Source organism: Hypanus sabinus, chromosome 28, assembly GCF_030144855.1.
Source record: "Hypanus sabinus isolate sHypSab1 chromosome 28, sHypSab1.hap1, whole genome shotgun sequence".
Taxonomy (NCBI): domain Eukaryota; kingdom Metazoa; phylum Chordata; class Chondrichthyes; order Myliobatiformes; family Dasyatidae; genus Hypanus; species Hypanus sabinus.
The window spans coordinates 33,646,708-33,665,876 of NC_082733.1; the positions used below are offsets into that span (position 1 = coordinate 33,646,708).

General features: G+C 41.8%; 1 long non-coding RNA gene across 1 annotated transcript; it reads left to right on the plus strand.

Annotated features, from left to right (window-relative positions):
* The first annotated feature begins 4,137 nt into the window (after positions 1–4,137).
* LOC132382359 (uncharacterized) lies at positions 4,138–12,009 on the plus strand. Its single transcript, XR_009508291.1, has 3 exons — positions 4,138–4,210; positions 11,259–11,437; positions 11,712–12,009. It is a non-coding gene; the product is annotated as an uncharacterized LOC132382359 (long non-coding RNA).
* The last annotated feature ends 7,160 nt before the right edge of the window (positions 12,010–19,169 follow it).

Sequence of the window (19,169 nt, forward strand, 5' to 3'; positions counted from 1 at the left end):
TACACTTTATGTATTTGAAGAAACGTTTGGTATCTTCTTCAATGTTATTGGCTAGCTTACTTTCACATTTCATCTTTACCTTCCTAAAGACTTTTTTCATTGCCTTTTGTTGGTTTTTAAAAGCTTCCCAATCCTCTAACTTCCCATTTATTTTTGCCCTCTCCTTGGCTTTTTTGTTGGTACTGGCTTCCCTTGTTTGCCATGGATGTGTCATCTTGACTTTGGGATACTTCTTTGGGATGTATATATCCTATGTCTTCTGAATTGCTTCCGGAACTTCCGGCCATTGCTACTCAGCTGTCATCCCTGCCAGTGTTCTTTTCCAATTAATTCTGGCCAACTCCTCTCTCATGCCTCTGTAATTTCCTTTACTCCACTGTAATACTGATACATCTGACTTTAGTTTCTCCTTCTCAAATTTCAGGTGAATTCGATCATATTATGATCACTTTCCCCTAAGGGGCAAGTTATTTTACCTTAAGCTCACTAATCAATTCTGGTTCATTGCACAACGCCCAATTCAGAATAGTTGATCCCCTAGTGGGCTCAACCATGAGCTGCTCTAAAAAGCCATCTCATAGGCACTCTAGAAAATCCCTCCCCCTTGAAATCTCATGCCAACCTGATTTTCCCAATCTACCTGCATATTGAAATCCCAAATGACTATTGCAATATTATCCTTTTGGCGTGCATGTTCTATCTCCCATTGTAATTTGTAGACCGCATCCTTACTACTGTTTAGGGATCTGTATATAACTCCCATCAGAGTCTTTTCACCCTTGCAGTTCCTTAGCTCTATCCAGAATGATCAAACATGTTCCGACCCTGTCAGCTCTTTCTAATGATTTGATTTCATTTTTTACCAATAGAGTCACGCCAGCCCTTCTGCCTTCCCGCTTACCCGTTCGATACAATGTATATCCTTGGATATTCAGCTTTCAGCTATAATTTTCTTTCAGCCATGATGCCTACAACACCATACTTGCTGATCTGTAACTGTGCTACAGGTTGATCAAATTTATTCCGTATACTGCGTGCGTACAAATATAACACCTTTAGTCCTTTATTCACCTTTTTCTATTCTGTCTGCCTTTTATGTTGCAGCTCATCCTGTTGACTGCAATTTTGCCCTATCATCATACAAACTCCACTCATATGGCAACAGAAGTTGGGATTGAACCTGTCTCTGGAGGTGTGAGGCAAACAGCTCTACTTGTTGGACTATTCTGTCATCCATAATGCAATGAATATCTCTCTAACACACGTGTATTGACTTCCTATTGTTATAAAATACTGTCAAAATTGAATGAAAACATTATAAAAATACTCAACTTAAGTGACAATATTTATGAAGGGAAGACAGTAGCTTGGTATGAACTTGTACAAAGCTAGAAAAAATGGTGTATCATAAATTATAGAGGTCCATTAATGAGTATTCACCAAAATTACAAATTACTAGATTCAAACCTTCAATGACTCTATAGTAGTTAGAAATGTGCTCTGATTACAGAAAAAGTCACCTTATAAACGAAAACAAAAAACAACAAATTTCGTGACATATTCCAGTGACGTTAAATCTGATTCTGAGCAATTAAGAAGATAGAAAAGATTTAGAGGACGGTTGGCAAAACATGGACAGATGGAACTAGCTCACTGGGCAACATGGTGGACATGGACAAGTTGCTCTGAAGGTCCTGTTCCCATTCTGTAAGATGTTATGACTCTAAGATCCTTGAATACTTTCCTTCATTCCCTCCGGTGATCTCTTGAAGTGTTGGAGCTCAGATGGAGTGCACATTTTGGGAGTCTGGCATGGAGTATGCAAATTATGTTGCTTGCCCATCGGAGCCAGTTGAGGTTGCTTATGGTCTCAGTGCTTGGATATTGGCTTGGGAGAACAAGTCCAATCATTTTGATCATCCTACCAGTGAATTTGGAGAGTTTTGCAGAGACGTCCACTGCTTTAAGGCAACCTGTTTCTTAGAAGCACTTGGATGTGGACAAGATGTCTCCTATATTTGGGGAGTCTAGGACCAGAGAACACAAGGATGAGGCCACACTCAGGTTGGAGGAGCTACACCTAATATTTTGTCTGATAGCTTCCATCCTGATGGCATGAGTCCATAGTCGCCTCTATTGCCATGATGAGGCCACACGCAGGCTGGACGAGCAGCATCTTATATTCCATCTCATTAGCTGCCAACTTGATGGCATAATTATTGATCTCTCAAACCTCCGGTATTTGCCACCCACCCCCCATTTTGCTTTCTCATCTTATCTCCTTATCACCTCCCCCTTTCCTTCTACCCTCTCCTATCAGATTCCTCCTTCTCCAACCCTTTATCTCTTTCACCGATCAACTTCCCTTCTCCCCTCTCCCAGTTTCACCTATCACCTACCACCTTGTACTTATTTCTCTCCTCCTCCCACTTTCTTGCTCTGACTTCTCATCTTTTTTTCCATTACTGATGAAGGTCTCGGCCTGAAATGTCAACTGTTTACTCTTTTCCATAGATGCTGCCCGGCCTGCTGAGTTTCTCCAGCATTTTGTGTGTGTTGCTTGGATTTCAGCATCTGTAGATGTTCTTGTGTCAGAATACAAGGATGTCCCTTTAGAAGAGAGATAGGGCAGAATTTGTTTCAATGCTACAGACATCTGTGGAGGCCAAGTCATTGGGTATATTTAGAGCGGAGGTTGACATATTCTTGATTAGTAATCGTCAAAGGTTACGAGCAAAATGCAGGGGAATGGGGTTGGGCCTTTATTATCAGAAGGCAGTTTTTTGGGACAGGGTCAGGTTTGTAAAGGACTTTTGACTTGCAGATGTTAAGTGAGAGGTCCTCTCTCTCATTTGCATTATTGAATGAGTAGATGACAACCTGAATCTCCAATCTCAAATAATAACATATGCAAGTCAGAGTAATGCAGCCCAATGACTGATATTGAGGAGATGTTGGTTTAGGAATGGAGATGATGTAGTCACCAGAGTAACACAGTTCCTATTTGTCGTCGTGATTAGATTTACACCAGTAGCAAGTTTGCGGGAAATGAGGTACAACACTTCAGTGAGAAAGATGGGGAAAAGTATTGGGAGTTGACACAGCCTTCCAGCATTGAGTTTGATTCTGCAATAGATAAGTTGTTTATGATCAGCTTGCTTGTGTCGTCACTGAGAAATAACTTTAGCGTGTGACAGACAATCCTTTTCTTATCAAAGTTTTAGATGTTATTATACTTAATTTGAAATACAACTAATTCACTCAACCTCCTCCTCTCCCCACACATTCTTGCTCTGACTTCTCATCTTCTTTTTCCAGTTTTGATGAAGGGTCTTGGTCCAAAACATCGACTGTTTACTCTTCTCCATAGTTGCTGCCAGATCTGCTGAGTACCTCCAGCATTTTGTGTGTGTTGCTTTAATTCTCCCAATGACTCAGTTTCTTCTTGTTAGATACTGTAAGTTAACATTAAAAAGTCTTACAGGGTGGTGGGGTGGAGACATATCCCTACCAAAGGAGGTGTAAGGCACTCTCTCTGCTAGCCTGCAGATCACCTTTGAACAAGGAGTAGAACCTGTTATTCCCCCGATCAGGGTCACGTGAAGCCATGGGAGCAGGTGCTGGATGGTCGTATGAGCAGCCGGTGCAGATCACAAGTCCGGGTTATGTGACCACTGATGCAAGGCAGATAACCCCTGAAGAGTATTGATAATGGCTGGGCTCACCTGTTTTGTAAAGACACTGTCCAGAAGGAGGCAAGTGCAAGCCACTTCTGTTAAAAAAAAATTGCCCAGAACAATCATGGTCATAGAAGAACATGATCACCCACGTTATACGGCATGGCACATAATGACGATGATGATGATTGGCAGTTCAGTACTGTGGTCACACAGAAATAAATATTAGTTACATATTTCTGGAGCTAAAGTTTTTCCAAGTTCAAATTCCAGCCATCTATCTGTCTACATAACAGCAGTAAGTGTACTTTACAAGAATTAGTCTGTATAGATCCTATATGGATATTTCAAAACTTTGAAATATATATATTTTCAAGTTGTTTTCTTTCACATTTGGGCTTGGACATTACCTCATAGGGACAGGATGTGGTAGTACTAATACAGAACACTAGATGGAGCACTTTAAGATGAAAGGGACTTCCTGTTTTCCTTCCCTACTCTTCATATCAGATGAAACAACTGGAACTTCACAGGTGAGTTTTCAATGTTAGTATCGGATCAGTGGGCAGGAATGAGGGCGGTGCATGTATTATCACTCCGAGGGGTCATAGAGATATAAAAAAAATTACCCACATATGTGGCAGCAGTTACAGGATTAACTTTTATTAAAATTCATTTGGGGAGTGTGGGCTCAGCCAGCATTTAATTGCTTATCTTTATTTGTCCTTGAGAAGGTAGTGGCAGGGGGCATTCTTGAGCCACTGCAGTCCCTGAGTATGGATATACTCACAATGCTATTGGGGAGGGAGTTTCAGGATTTCACCTCAGCAACACTGAAGGAATGGCAATATGTTTCCAACTCAGGGTTGTGTGTGGCTTGGAGGGTAGATTCCAGCTGGTGGTGTTCCATTTGCATTTTCTCCCCTTGTCCTTCTTGGTGGAAGAGGTCATGGCTGTGGAAAGTGGCATCTAAGGAATATTGCAGAAACTGGATTAAAAATGACAACACAGATTCAAATCCCACCACAGCTGCCTGAACCTTTAATTCATCTGATATGGAATTATGGGTGTGGGGGGGGGGGGTGGTTGGTTTGGAGATACGACTGTACCAAAGGAGGTGTAAGGCTCTCCTTCCCTCTGCTAGACTGCAGGCCACCCTTGGGCAAGGTGTAGCTCCTGTTTAACCCCACATTCAGGAACGTAAAGCCATGGGAGCAGGTGGTGGGTGGCTGTATGAGCAGCTGGTGCATATTACAAGTTCTTGGCTACATGACCACTGGCACCAGGCAGATAATCTCTGAAGAGTATTGATAATGGCTGGGGTCACCTGTCTTGTAAAGACACTGCCCAGAAGAAGGCAATGGCAAACCGTTTCTGTAGAAAAATTTGCCAGGAACAATCATGGTCATGAAAAGTCCATGACTGCCCGTGTAATACGACATGGCACATGATGAATGAATGAATATGGAATTGTCATTTGCATTGCCCCAATGCTAGGGGTAGTGGTATGTTGATATATTAAGGTATTTAAGAAACTCTTAGACAGGCACATGGATGATATAAAAATGGAGTGGCATGTAGGAGGGAAAGGTTTGACTGATCTTAGAGTAGGTTAAGAGCTCAGCACAACATCATGGGCCAAAGGGACTGTACTGTGCTGTACTGTTCTATGTTCTACACTTTCTAAAAGCAACAACAATGGCAACCACAACTGAATAACCATCAATTTGATCCTCTAATGTCCCTTACCCAGTCTGGCCAACAGCAATATGTTTAACTCCTGATTGTTCTTTGCAGTGTCCAAGAAAGCTTAGTTGGTAGTTTCAAACAGTTATGTGATTGTGGTGATTCATGAGGACAGATCACCATCACGTCTCCAGGGCTGACAATAAATGCTGGCTCTGCCAGTGATGACCATATGCTTTGAATAAATAAACTGAATGTCCACACAGGCCAAAAAATGATAGAATACCATGGTCATCTAGATTGAAATTCAACCTACTCATACCGTAGGCATTAACTGAGAACCCACAAAGGCAGCCTGCCAAAAATAATCCACAAAAGCTCATTCAGTGTATATGCTCACTGGACATTGAATTACATATGTGTCTACAGGCTTCCCTTGTCTGAAGATAAGAGTCAATAGTGACAGTCAGTTTTCAGACGCCAAATGGGATGATAATATAATACTGGACAGAAGTCATAAGCACATGTTAAAAAATTCTGTAAAGCAAAGATGCTTTCAAAAATAGTGTAATGAAAAGTTTCTAAATATCAAAAAATTACTACAAAGAACAGTAAACAGTAAAAGGTGAAATCAAATCAATAATTGGTATGACTACCCTTTGCACAGTGTCCACACCAAGATGAAACTGTACCAGAGCTGTGAACTGTCCTCGCTATTGTATGGGTCAGAATGTTGATGCATGACAGAGAGTGACCTTGTCCAGCTGTAGTCATTCCACACCATGAGCCTTCAGAAGATCCTTGATATTTTCTGGCCAAGAAAGATCTCCAACCATACCATGTCACCAAGAGGAAACACTGGAGACGGATCGGGCACGTGACGAGAGGAGAGGCCAACTCCATCATCAAAGCAGCCCTTCATTGGACCTCTGAAGGATGGAGGAGATGCAGGAGATGAAATCCAACTTGGTTCCGTACAGTAGGGGCAGAAATGAGGAAAACCACACCTGGGACACAATGGAGGAGATGGCCAAGGACAGATAGCGATAGAGGACCTTCATTGCTGCCAGCGGAGTAACAAGAATTAACTACTGCTGCTACCCTGTGCATTTCAAATAGCATCAGTTCTCTTAGGTACACAGTGGTGCTGTTTTATAAGGAAATCAGCTGGTAACAGAAGCAGTAATTGTCTCAGTAATCTGAAATTTCAGCTTAATTTAGAGGGAAAAGTATAAAATACATACAATAAATATATAGAAATTTATATTTTATAATATGACCATTGGTTCCTTCAGGTTGTTATAATCAGGGGTGGTAATGGGGACAAGCTCCCACTACCTATTTAATGCTCCTAATAGCATGTACTTCAAATACTCCCTAACAACCAAATGTAGCTTTTGGCCTTCATGTGTGCCTTAGCTACCAAGCCAGGTGAATTCTTTCTACTGCCAGGAGAAGGGGCATAGGCGGGTTACTGGCGCCTTAAAACCTCTCACTTTGCGCAGATGGGGCTCGTTAACCATGGTTGGCAGCTCAACTCAGTGAAGGAAAACGCTGATCTCAAACCTCCACTGCCTTGCAGCTATACCCACACATGGGAAATGCTTTGGGAATAAACCCAGAAGGGAAAGTCTGGAGCTGGGGTCCCTGAGGCAGTCCTACATTGATTTCAATGTTGACTGGCCACTCCTGTGACGCTGCCAGTGCCAAACTGCATCAGTGTTTGTCGTTCCTTTGGGTTCATCAGATGCATGGAGCGGGGGAGATTTGCTACATGGCAGCAGCTTTTTCTCCATATTGCATGGCCCAGGCTTGCACATCTAGACAGCCAGTCCGACCCTGAGCAATGGGGGTCACAGAAATATGACTACAGCACCCATAACGTGCTGTATTGTCCTATAACTAAACTTTATTTAGGATCAGATACAGCATGTGAATAAAGCACAGCTCAAGTACGCATCTGAAGGAAGCATTTCAGATACTGCAAAGAATGAAGTGGGGAAATGGTCTGTCAATAGAGGGGTGTTCAGTACTAATTCAGTCTTGGTAAATTCCATTTGTTAGCATATCTATGGTGATTAGCAATGCTTTGAAGTAAAAAGACAGCCAGTCTGAAGTGTTCCTCAAATGTTTAGATTCGCTTTGATTCCTAACCATTATGACCCTTTCTGCTAATTGTCTCCACTCTATTGCAGACCTTTGTTAGCCTTTGTTATTTATTGTTTTTCATAAATTCTATTGCATTTTTTAATATTCCTGTAAATGCCTGCAAGAAAATGAATCTCAAAGTAGAAATGGTAACTTCTGCAAACATTTGTATATTCTTTGACATTAAATTTACTTTGATCTTTTATTGATCAATTAAAAATCTGACAAAATTCAATGATCAGGCGTCTAATACAAAACAGATGTCCTTGGGCACACCCAAATGTAAACACACCAAGAGGATAGCATCCCATTAGAGACCTTTTCTATTTGTCCTCAAGTACTAGATTATATCTGCAGGAAAAATGTTATCCTAACATATCCAACTTGCTGTTTCTCTTTCTTTATGTTTCTTTTGAGATACCATATTGTTCAAAAGACTTAGGTATAAACACAGACACAGACAGACAGACACACACACACACACACACACACACACACACACACACACACACACACACACACACACACACACACACACACACACACACACACACACACACACAGTGAGGAAGGGGCAGGGAGAGAGGAATCGTGGCCTGGAAAGGGGAAGGAATTGGGGAGGTAGTGGGAAACACCAGAGAGACATTCTGTAATGATCAATAAACTATTTGTTTGGAATCAAATGACCTTGCCTAGTATCTCAGGACTGGGTGTGTCTGCACCCAGGCCACCTTACCTCCCGGCACTCCTTCTCTGTCACTTGTTGCACAACCCTACCTCGATGCTCCACCCTCACCATTCCCAACATTGTTTGCTCCCATTTACAAACTCACTCTTTGCTCCATGTTGAAAAATACCCTAGTGTTGCAGCCCCTTCCAAGGAGTCCATACAGCCCAATTACACCCATGTCACCAATTAACCTACTGAGGTGCACACCTTTGGAAAATAGGAGTAAAGCAGAGTGCCTGGAAGAAACCCATGTGGAGAACATACAAGTTCTTTATAGACAGCTATGGAACTGAACCCCGGTTGCAGGTATTGTAACTGCTATTGACTGTGCTACCTCTGGCTCACCTCACAACTGTATTGCTCATTTGTGTCTAATTCTGTAAAATATGTCTAGAGTTTTATCCTGGTAAATCCAAACTGTTCGTGTATGGCAATGACATGTAGCTTGACTCTTTCTGCTCGGTCGATGGGTCCGACTGTGCTCACTCTGTACAGAGTCCATGCAGGAAAACCAGAGGCTCCTTCTCCTTTGCTCTCCAGCTTCTGTCGAAGTTGCACGCCTGCACGTCAGAAAGGCAATCCGAAGCAAGCAGGAGGTCAAGTACCACTCAACCGATTCTCTTTCACTCTTTGGCTCAAAATGGAGTCCAGCAGCAGAACCCTGACGTAGTGAGCAGAAGGTCCTTGGGCACACCCTTCACATCCAGCCCCTCTGGGAAGTTTGGAATATGTGGCATCTCCTGAATACCTGCACTCAGTGATTCGGAAAAGGCTTCTATCCCTCCCATCCCATTCCCGCCATCCGAGTGGTCCATGAATCCATGCACACTACCTCGTTACTCATTTTTGATTCAATTTCAGTTTAATTGTCATGCAACCATACATGAAAACCCATGATTACAACCAAACAACACAACGTTACTCAGGGACCAAGGTGCAAAACACAGTACCAACAGTCACTTACAGCACAAAGTACATATAAACACATATGGAATAGCAAGCACGTTTAAGATATCAGTAAAATACAGCCACACGGATAAAAAGTAGTCCAGACCCTGAGTCCACGAATTCTGCAGAAATCTGCAGTCAACCACGATATAATTTGTCTTCTGCAAAATGATTAGTGTGGTGGGAGTGGAGGCAGCACCAACTCCAGCCTGGACATCGTGCTATACCAGCCCCTATGGAGCACTCCAGCTTCGACGCCTCTCTCCTGGCGGCGGTATGCATTTGACACATTGGCTTGAGGTCTAGTCCTTACTATGAATGAGGCCAGCCAGCTGCCCTGTGTCCATCCCCGCCATCTGCCAATAAAGCAGTGAATCAGACTTACAGCATTCCCCTTCAACAATGCCTTAATGTCTTATGCACAATTATTTCTGCAAATTATAGCAATTCTATATCTTTTTACTGTACTGCTCCCACAAATCAATAAATTTTTCCATCATATGTCAGTGATAATAACTCTGGGCTTCATCTGAATGTGGTTTCTGGCCTGAAGCAAAAATTAAGTGTAGAAAATGATTTAATTAATATCCTTCGATTGAGGGGCATCAATAAGTTGAATAGCTGAAGTATTTTCATAAGGTTATGTAGGTTTAAAGTAAAGGGGAAAGATTTAAAAGGGATTTGAACGGCAACGTTATATTCATGGATGGTATATAGAATGAGCTTCCAGAGGTACTATAGAGTTGGGTACAATTACAGCATTTAAAAAACTCTTGGACAGGCTGACTGATAGGGAAGACACAGATGGATAGGGATCAAATACAGGCAAATGGGACTAGGTTAGTCAGGAAACAGTCAGCATGGATGAATTGGGATAAAGGGCTGTTTGACTCTATGACATAACCTTAATAGTTTAATTTAATTTCTTATCTTTAATGTGTTTAAGCTGATAATTTTGGATGTATTTTTTTTATTTAATTTGCTTTTCAGTGACGTGAGGGGTGATTGATAAATTAGCATCTAAGGTAGAAGGAATCAATTTTTGAAAACCTAGCCCATTTATTTTTCCTACATTTACACACTTAGTCCAGCAGTCATGGAGCATACGGATCTCTTCTTTGTAGAAGTCAACATCTTGGACCTTCAGAAGTGGTCCACAGCTGGGGTGGTTGATAAGTTTGTGGACTAAGGTAGAAGGAGATGAATTATTAACTTCAAATTTTTTGCATAATCACTCAAAGAGTTTAACTGGATGTGCATGTAACAAGAGCTGTATAACTCATCTCCTTCTACCTTAGGCCATGAACTTATCAATCACCCCTCAATACTTAAAAGCAGGCTGTTCAAGGAATTGAGTTAAAGCGAATCGAGCAATTCAGAAAATGTGTAGCTCAGGTGGATGATGGTGGAGTTGTTCTCTGCTCTTGGCAATTTTCTTGCAAACATTTCGTGACAATACGAGAAGATATCAACAGGGCACTAATGCTGTCTCCTCATTGGTGATGAAACATCTGCAAGTAAATTGACAAAATCACAGAACAGCTCACCCCAACCAGGAATCAAAAAAGTTTTGTGGATGAGTTATAGATTCACAAGAGAAGGCTGAGTTGCCACTAGCATCTCCGTCTCTCTGGTGGTTCCACACACATAACTACTGGAAGAACTCAGCAAGTCAGGCAACATCTATGGAGGTGAATAAACAGCTGGCATTTTGGACCATCTCAGACAACTCTCTAACCTTCCTCAATCTCTCTGTGGCCGTCTCTGGCATCTTTAACAAACCTTGGGCTTCCACAGTTATATGTTGACTGCTTATTCCCATCAATAGACACTGCCTGACTTGCTGAGTTCCTCCAGCATTTTGTGTTTGTTGCCCATGCCTTTGCAGAATCTCTAGTGTTTTATTTCTTGTGGGCGCAGTCAATTAGCTTTGATCACATCTGGCTCAGGGTATTGAGGGAATAGGGGATGGGAATTGCTATTGATGGGGATGCATGGCTGGCCAAATCCAATAAAGATCCAATCTAGTAAACGAGGGATGATAATCAAACTGTTCTTTTTACACTTAGCATCACCTCGGCTGATCCAGTCTGCCCCGCTCCCTCCAGAAATTTAGCACTGAAGTCCCAGATTCCATCTCCTGTCATAGTGATCGATGATTCCCTCAACAGAACCAGAGAAGCATTCTGCAATGATCAATAAATCAGTTGTTTGGATCAAGTGACCTTGCCTGGCGTTGCAGTGCTGGGTGAGTCTGCCCCTGCGCCACCCCTGTCCCTGACAATCCTTCTCTGCAGTCTGCCCACACCTCCCCTATATATATATTTGTGTGTGTGTGTGTGTGTGTGTGTGTGTGTGCCTAAGACTTTTTCACAGTACTGTGTACATTGAAGCATACATTGAAATGCATCGTTTTGCATCAAGAATAAGCTGAGGGCAGCCCACAAGTGTCACCATGCTTCAGGCACTGACATTTACACTCACAGTTTACTAATCCTAACTTGTATGTCTTTGGAATGCAGGAAGAAACCGGAACACCTGAGGGAAAAAACATACACAAAATGCTGGAAGAATTCAGCAGGCCAGGCAGCATCCATGGAAAAAAGTACAGTCGGTGTCTCAGGCGGCATTTTGTGTGTGTTGCTCTCATTTCTAGCACTTGAAGATTTTCTCTTGTTTGGCACCTGAAGGAACCCACATAGTCACAGGAGAATGTACAAACACCTTACAGACAGCAGTGGAAATAGAATGCTGATCTAGCAGATTGCACTGTATAGTGTTATGATAATTGCTGTGCCACCATGCCACCCATACATATGTACGCTGATAATAAATTTACTTTGAACTTTGAGTGGTAAAGTATAGTAAGTGCTAATGGGAATATGGGGAGATAAACATGGGACTAGAACATATTATTTATTCCTTGTCCCCATGACCTTGAGAAATTAGTAGTGAGCTCGCTTTACAAACTACTGCAGTCCATGTGGAAAAGGTACTGGCAAGGGCTGTTGAGGAGGGAGTTCCAAGAGTTGGTCTCAGTGACAATGGAAATATAACATTGTAGTTCCTAATAAAGAAGGTGCAGTGCTTGGAGATGATGCAATCACGTGTGCATCAAACTATGTACCTCATTTGATGAAAGAGGTGAAAAGTCCTGATGAAAGGTCTCAACCCAAAATGTCAACTGTCTATTCCCCTCCATAGATGCTGCCTGACCTGCTAAGTTCCTCGAATATTTTGTGTGTGTTACTCTGGACTTCCAGCATCTGCAGAATCTTCTGTGTTTATGGTATGCCTCCCTTAAAAGATGAAATGCAGGTGACAACTCCATCAATGGCAGTAGGGTTGGGGGTGGGGGGGTCTTTTCCTGATAAGGGAAAACATCTAGGAGTAGAAGACCTTATCACAAGATATGGCAAGATGGAGGAACTGAGAAGAGGGAATGATAAATGGCAGGGTAGGAGGAAGTGTTGTTTTTTGTCAAGGTTCCACACATGAGGTTGCTTTCCAATTTAAGGGCCCATGGTATTACATTGAAGTTTAGAGCATTGGCTGGTTGGTAGGAGGCAGCAAATGGGAATAAAAGGATCCTTTTCTGAATGGCTGCCAGTGACTAGTGGTGTTCTGCAAGGGTTGGTGTTGGGACCACTTCTTTTTATGCTGTGTGTCGATGATTTAGCTGATGGAATAGATGGCTTTGTTGCCAAGTTTGCAGATGATATAAAGATTGGTGGAGGGGCAGGTAGTGTTGAGGAAACAGGTAGGCTGCAGAAGGATTTAGACAGATTAGGAGAATGGGCAAGAGAGTGGCAAATGAAATACATTGTTGGAAAATGCATGGTCATACACTTTGGTAGTAGAAATATATTTACAGATTTTTTTCTAAACGGGGAGAAAATCCAAAAATCTGAGATGCAAAGGGAATTGGGAGTCTTTGTGCAGAACACCCTAAAGGTTAACTTGCAGGTTGAGATGGTGGTAAGGAAGGCAAATGGAATGTTATCATTCATTTCAAGAGGTCCAGAATACAAGAGCAGAGAAGTGATGCTGAGGCTTTATAAGGCACTGGTGTCCTCACCTTCAGTATTGTGAAACATTTTGGGCTCCTCATCTGGCATTGGAGAAGATTCAAAGGAAGTTCACAAGGATGATTTCAGGAATGAAAGGGTTATTATACGAGGAACATTTGTTAGCTCTGGGTCTGTACTCACTGAAATTTAGAAGGATGAGGGGGGATCTTTCAAATGTTGAAAGGCCTAGACAGAGTAGATATGGAAAGGATGTTTCCCTTGGTGGGGTGTCTAGGTCAAGAGAGCACAGCCTCAGGATAGAGGGGCATCCATTTAACACAGAGATGCAGGTAAAGGATGGTAATTTTGTGGAATTCATTACCACAGGCAGTTGTGGAGGCCAGGTGTACTTAAGGCAGAGCTTTATAGGTTCTTGATTGGACACGGCATCAAAGTTTCCAGAAAGAAGTACGGGGAATGGGGCTGAGGAGGGGAGAAAAGGATCAGCCATGTTTGAATGGTGGAACTGACTCGATGGGCCAAATGGCCTAATTCTGCTCCTATGTCTTACGGTCTTATGGTCTTATAGTCGAGGTAACCATGGGAGTCAGAGAGCTTGTAGTGGATGGTTTGACATGGTAAATGCCAAGATCAATCCCCTCTAGCCAGCGAGTCCAGTTAAATGAGCAGAATCAGCATGAATTTAAGAGGAGAAAATAATTCTGGTTTAACTTATCAGAAATAATCTGGGGATTTAACTCAGAGGAACGATAAAGAAAATCTAGCAGGCATGGTGTATTTAGAATGACCAGAAAGATTTGAGGAGATGCCATACAGGAGGCTGGATTCTGAGGTAATGAACTGACGTATATTGAGAACTGGTAAACAAATAGAGTGTGAATGAGTGGATCGTTCTGGGTTGGGTGGTGTACTGGAGGGGGATGTTATGGTATTGGTTTAGATTTCTGTGTACTAGGATAGAGTGAAAACCATTATTTACGTGCCATCCAGGCAGATCATGCTACACGCAACTACACTGATGTCCTAACAAGAAAACAGAATGCAAAATATAGTGTTACAGCTACTGAGGAAGTTCAGGGCATGGAAATTGGGAAATAGCCACAACAAGGTTAATTGGGTGATCGAAAATTCATCTTTAATGTAGAAAGGTCTACTCTATAGTCAAAAGGTCAAGATAGCAATGGAGAAGGTGTTCCCAACCTGGGGTCCATGGACTACTTGGTTAATGGTAGAGGTTTATGGCATAAAAAAGGGTGGGGTGTGGTGACTCTTTTTGAGCTGTCCTCAGCAGTTGCTCTCTTTGCATTACTGCAGTGACAAAGGGATCAGTGCTTGGGGCTCCAGCAATTCACAGTCCATATCAATGACCATTCTCCAAGGTTTGCTGGCCATGTAAAGCTGGGCAGAATTGTGAGTCATGAGATGGATATAAAAAGGCTTCAGCAAGATATAGATGAGCAGAGTAGGTGTGAGTTTGGCAGAAGGCGTATAATGTGGAAAAATGCGTGGTGACCTATATTAATGAACAAACAAATAAAGCAAAGATGTTTTTAAATAGTGATAGAAAGAGAAACATTGAGGTTGAGAAGGACCAAGTTGTTTTATACACAAGTCACTGAAAGCTAACTTGTAGAAAAAACAAGCAGTTAGAATGCTTTTGCCACAAGTCACCATCATCATTTTGTGTCTTTTCGTATGACGCAGGTGATCATGGTCTACAACCATGATTTTCTTGGCAAACTTTTCTACAGAAGTGGTTTGCCATTGCCTTCTTCTGGGCAGTGACTTTACAAGATGGGTGACCCCAGCCATTATCAATACTCTTCAGAGATTGTCTGTCTGGTGTCAGTGGTTGCATAACCAGGACTTCTGATATGCACCAACTGCTCATACAACTATCCACCACCTGCTCCCATGGCTTCACGAGACCCTGATCTTGGGACCAACAGAAGGGTAACAGAAGGAAGGAGTGCCTTACACCTCCTTTGGTAGAGTCCAATTTTCAACCTGACACATTACAAGTAGATGAGAATATAGAAGTAAAAAGGGCTTACTTTAATTTCATTAGGACTTGTGAGACACCAACTAGAATAATGCCTCTGGTTTTGTTCTCTTTACCTAAGGGAGGATGAACTTGACAGAGGAGTGCATCAATTATTCACCGGCTCTTGGAGTGGTGGGTTTGCCATATGAGAAAAGAATGAGTGGAATGGGCCGGTATCAAGTTCAGAAGATTGATCGATAGTCTCATTGAAATTCCCAGAGTTTTTCAGGACTTGGAAAGAATATATTTCAACTGAGGAGTCTAGAACCTGAGGTCACAGTAAGGGGCTGAGCATTTAGAACCGTGCTGAAAAGAAATTACTTCACACAGAAGGTGGTGAATGTCCAAATGACAGTGTGGGCTCAGTTGTTAGGTTCATTCAAAGCCATGATTCTGACATGACCGGATGTTGACAGAGTGGATGTGGAGAGGATATTTCCTAAAGTGGGCACGTCTAAGACCAGAGGACACAGCTTCAGAATAGAGGGGACTCCTTTTACAATGGAGATGAGGAGGAATTTCTTCAGTGAGAAATTAGTGAATTTGTTTAATTGGTTGCCACAGGTAACTGTGGAGGCCATGTCATTGGGTATGTTTAAAGCAGAGGGTGATAGATTCTTGATTAGTCTTATGTCCTTATGTGCTGGGCACATAGCGACATTTGTAACTGCCCTGCAGTACAATCCTTAGACTGTGTTGGTTGTTGATGCAAAGCAACTAATTTTACCATATGTTTTGATGTATGTATGATAAATAATGCTAAGTTTTCTTCCTATCTTTCTAAATTAGCATTGATTATTCCAAGATTATCCTTGAAACGAAAGTTCTTTCCCTTTGACGTGCAGAATATTCCTATGTGGTTTTGGGATAAAATGCTGCAGATGGTGGAATCTTGAAATAAAAAAATAGATATGCAGAAAGCAATAAGTGAAAAATGAAGTTGGTATTTCGGACTGATGATCTTTATTCACTACAGGGAAAATTTAGAAAATAGGCATTTGTCAACTTATAGAGAATGTTCAAAGTTCAAAGTAAATTGACTGGAGGTTTTAGTGATGGTAAATTAAAGAGATATCTTTATTGTTATTGGTTATTGTTATTGTGTTATTGGTTGGAGAGCAAGAGGTGATGGAAGATTGGTTTTGGCAATGGAATGATACTGAAAAGATCGTTAATGACTGGTCTTTCTGGGGCAGTATAAACAGAGGATGGACAGAGGAAAAAAATTACTGGATCTATGAGATGCAGAATATAGCAGCGCCGAGAAAAAAGAGAATCATAGAAAGCTTAGCAGGTCAGGCAGCATCTGTGAATAGAGAGACATAGAGTTCTATCAAATTTGACTGTAGACTAGAAAGCCAAACCACTGCAGATGTTGGAAACCTGAAACAAGATCAGATAATGCATATAACTCAAATGAGAATCTCCAACATTTGATTTGGATTTCCAGTGATGGCTATGCTCCATATCACCATTTGTTGTAAATAGAACATCCATTCTCCATCTCCATCCATTTACACCTTCTTCAGACAGATTAGCTGCCATTAGTGAGGTTTCAGCACTCCCTCCTAATGTTACCTATCTTGGTCTCCACTCTGTTACAAACATACCTTTTTTTTCTGACTGTTCTTGTCTCCTTGTGGAGAGGATGTTTCCTATGGTGGGAGAGTCTAAGACCAGAGGACACAGCCTCAGAATAGAGGGGCATCCTTTTAGAATGGTGATGAGGAGCAATTGCTTTAGCTGGAGAGTGGTGAATCTGTGCAATTTGTTGCCACTGGTGGCTGTGGAGGTTGTCTTTGGGTATATTTAAGGTACAGGTTAATAAATTCTTGATTGGTCAGGGCATGAAGGGATATGGAGATAAAGCAGGAGATTGGAGCTGAGAGGAAAATTGGATCGGCCATGATGAAATGGTGGAACAGACTTGATGGGCCAAATGGCCTAATTCTGCTGCTCTATCATATGGTCTCATGGTCTCCTCTCCTGTAACTTAATTTTCACAGTTTTTAATGAAATGTTGCTCTGAAATTTACTCTCTCTGAAGATGCCTCCTAATCTGCTAAAAATTTCCAGCATGTTGTGTAATCTTTGTCTGCCTTCAGGAGCAAATTATTGTTGATGCTGCATTGAAACTGGCATTCAGTTTAAATCACATTTTGAAGTTACACTGAATGATTTCATCACACTTTTGTACTGGATTCCATTGTCTGATTTTTGAATGTAGTTACTAGCATCGACTGACAAGACTAGCAGAGAGATAAGCACAGTTGAAGGGGGAGCAGTACTTGGCAGCTGCTATATTGATGCCTGCAGGCCTGATCTTTGAGCTCTAGGTTCAAAATAAATCTGGCAGGACTGAGGGAAGTAGAAAAGAGCTGAGTATCAACAATAATAAAAACGAAATCCCCATTGTGTCGTGTTCACTCTCGGCCATGCTAACTGACATGTTCTAATGCTCTTCTTCTGGAAGGTGCGCATAGTCCTGTTTATTGATTAAACCTTTTTGTGCAAATAGACTATTGGCAGCAAGGTGACCAATGTTGAGGCTATCATGTGCATGCTTGAAAGGTTCTGCCCTCTGCAGTGGGAAACACAGTGAAAATATATATTATGTGTGGATTTGGTTTGAAAACTCTTTAATAATTATTTTTGGAAACAATATGAATTGAGCACATGGGTTCATACACATTGAAAGGAGGTCTTGAACCATTAGAGATTATCTGGAACTGGACTGTGATTGAAATTTGCATTCAGTATCAACTGCTAAATCATTGATAATGTGTAGCACAGTAGAGTAGCAGCTACGGCAATGGTATTACATTGCCAGCAACCAGATTCAAATCCACCTCTTTCTCCAAGTTAGAAGTTTGACTGATTTCTCCATCACTGCACGTGTCTCCCCCAGCTGCTCCAATTTCCTCCCATATTCCAAAGACGTACTGGTTAGTCATAAGGATTGGTCATAAGGGTGTGATTGGGCTGTGTAGGTTCATTGGGCTGGAAGGGCCTATTACCGTGCTGTATCTACAAATAAAAAAAAAATTGTCCTCCACACTTCCTTGAATATCAATAGTTTTAGGTCACCTGCATGATTTTAGAATTATTTTTAGTATCGTCATTATTATTAAGGTTTTCCTTGAACCTTAGCCCAAACTACCGCTATGAGTACCCAGGAGAAAAATTAAAAAAGGAAAACATTAGAGATGCTAGAAATATGAAATGAAGATAGAAAATTCCAGAAATTCCAGATAGAAAGCAAAGGGTAGCAGTGAATGGGTGTTTCTCAATAGAAAGCAAAGGGTAGCAGTGAATGGGTGTTTCTCAGACTGGCTGGAGGTGACTAGTGGGGTACCACAGGGCTCTGTATTGGGACCACAGCTCTTTACGATTTATGTCAATGATTTAGATGAGGGCATTGAAAACTATATCAGCAAGTTTGCTGACGATACTAAACTGGGTGGCAGTGTGACATGCGAAGAGGATGTTAGGAGAATACAGGGAGACTTGGATAGGCTGAGTGAGTGGGCAGATACTTGGCAGATGTCATTCAATGTGAATAAATGTGAAGTTATCCACTTTGGAAGCAGGAACAAGAGGGCAGAGTATTGTCTGAACGGTGTAGAGTTAGGTAAGGGAGAAATGCAAAGAGACCTAGGAGTCCTAGTTCACCAGTCAATGAAGGTGAATGAGCAAGTGCAACAGGCAGTGAAGAGGGCAAATGGAATGTTGGCCTTTGTTACAAGGGGAATTGAATACAAGAGCAAGGATGTTCTTTTGCATTTGTACAGGGCCCTGGTGAGACCACACCTGGAATATTGTGTACAGTTTTGGTCTCCAGGTTTAAGGAAGGACATTCTGGCAATTGAGGAAGTGCAGCGTAGATTCACTAGGTTGATTCCTGG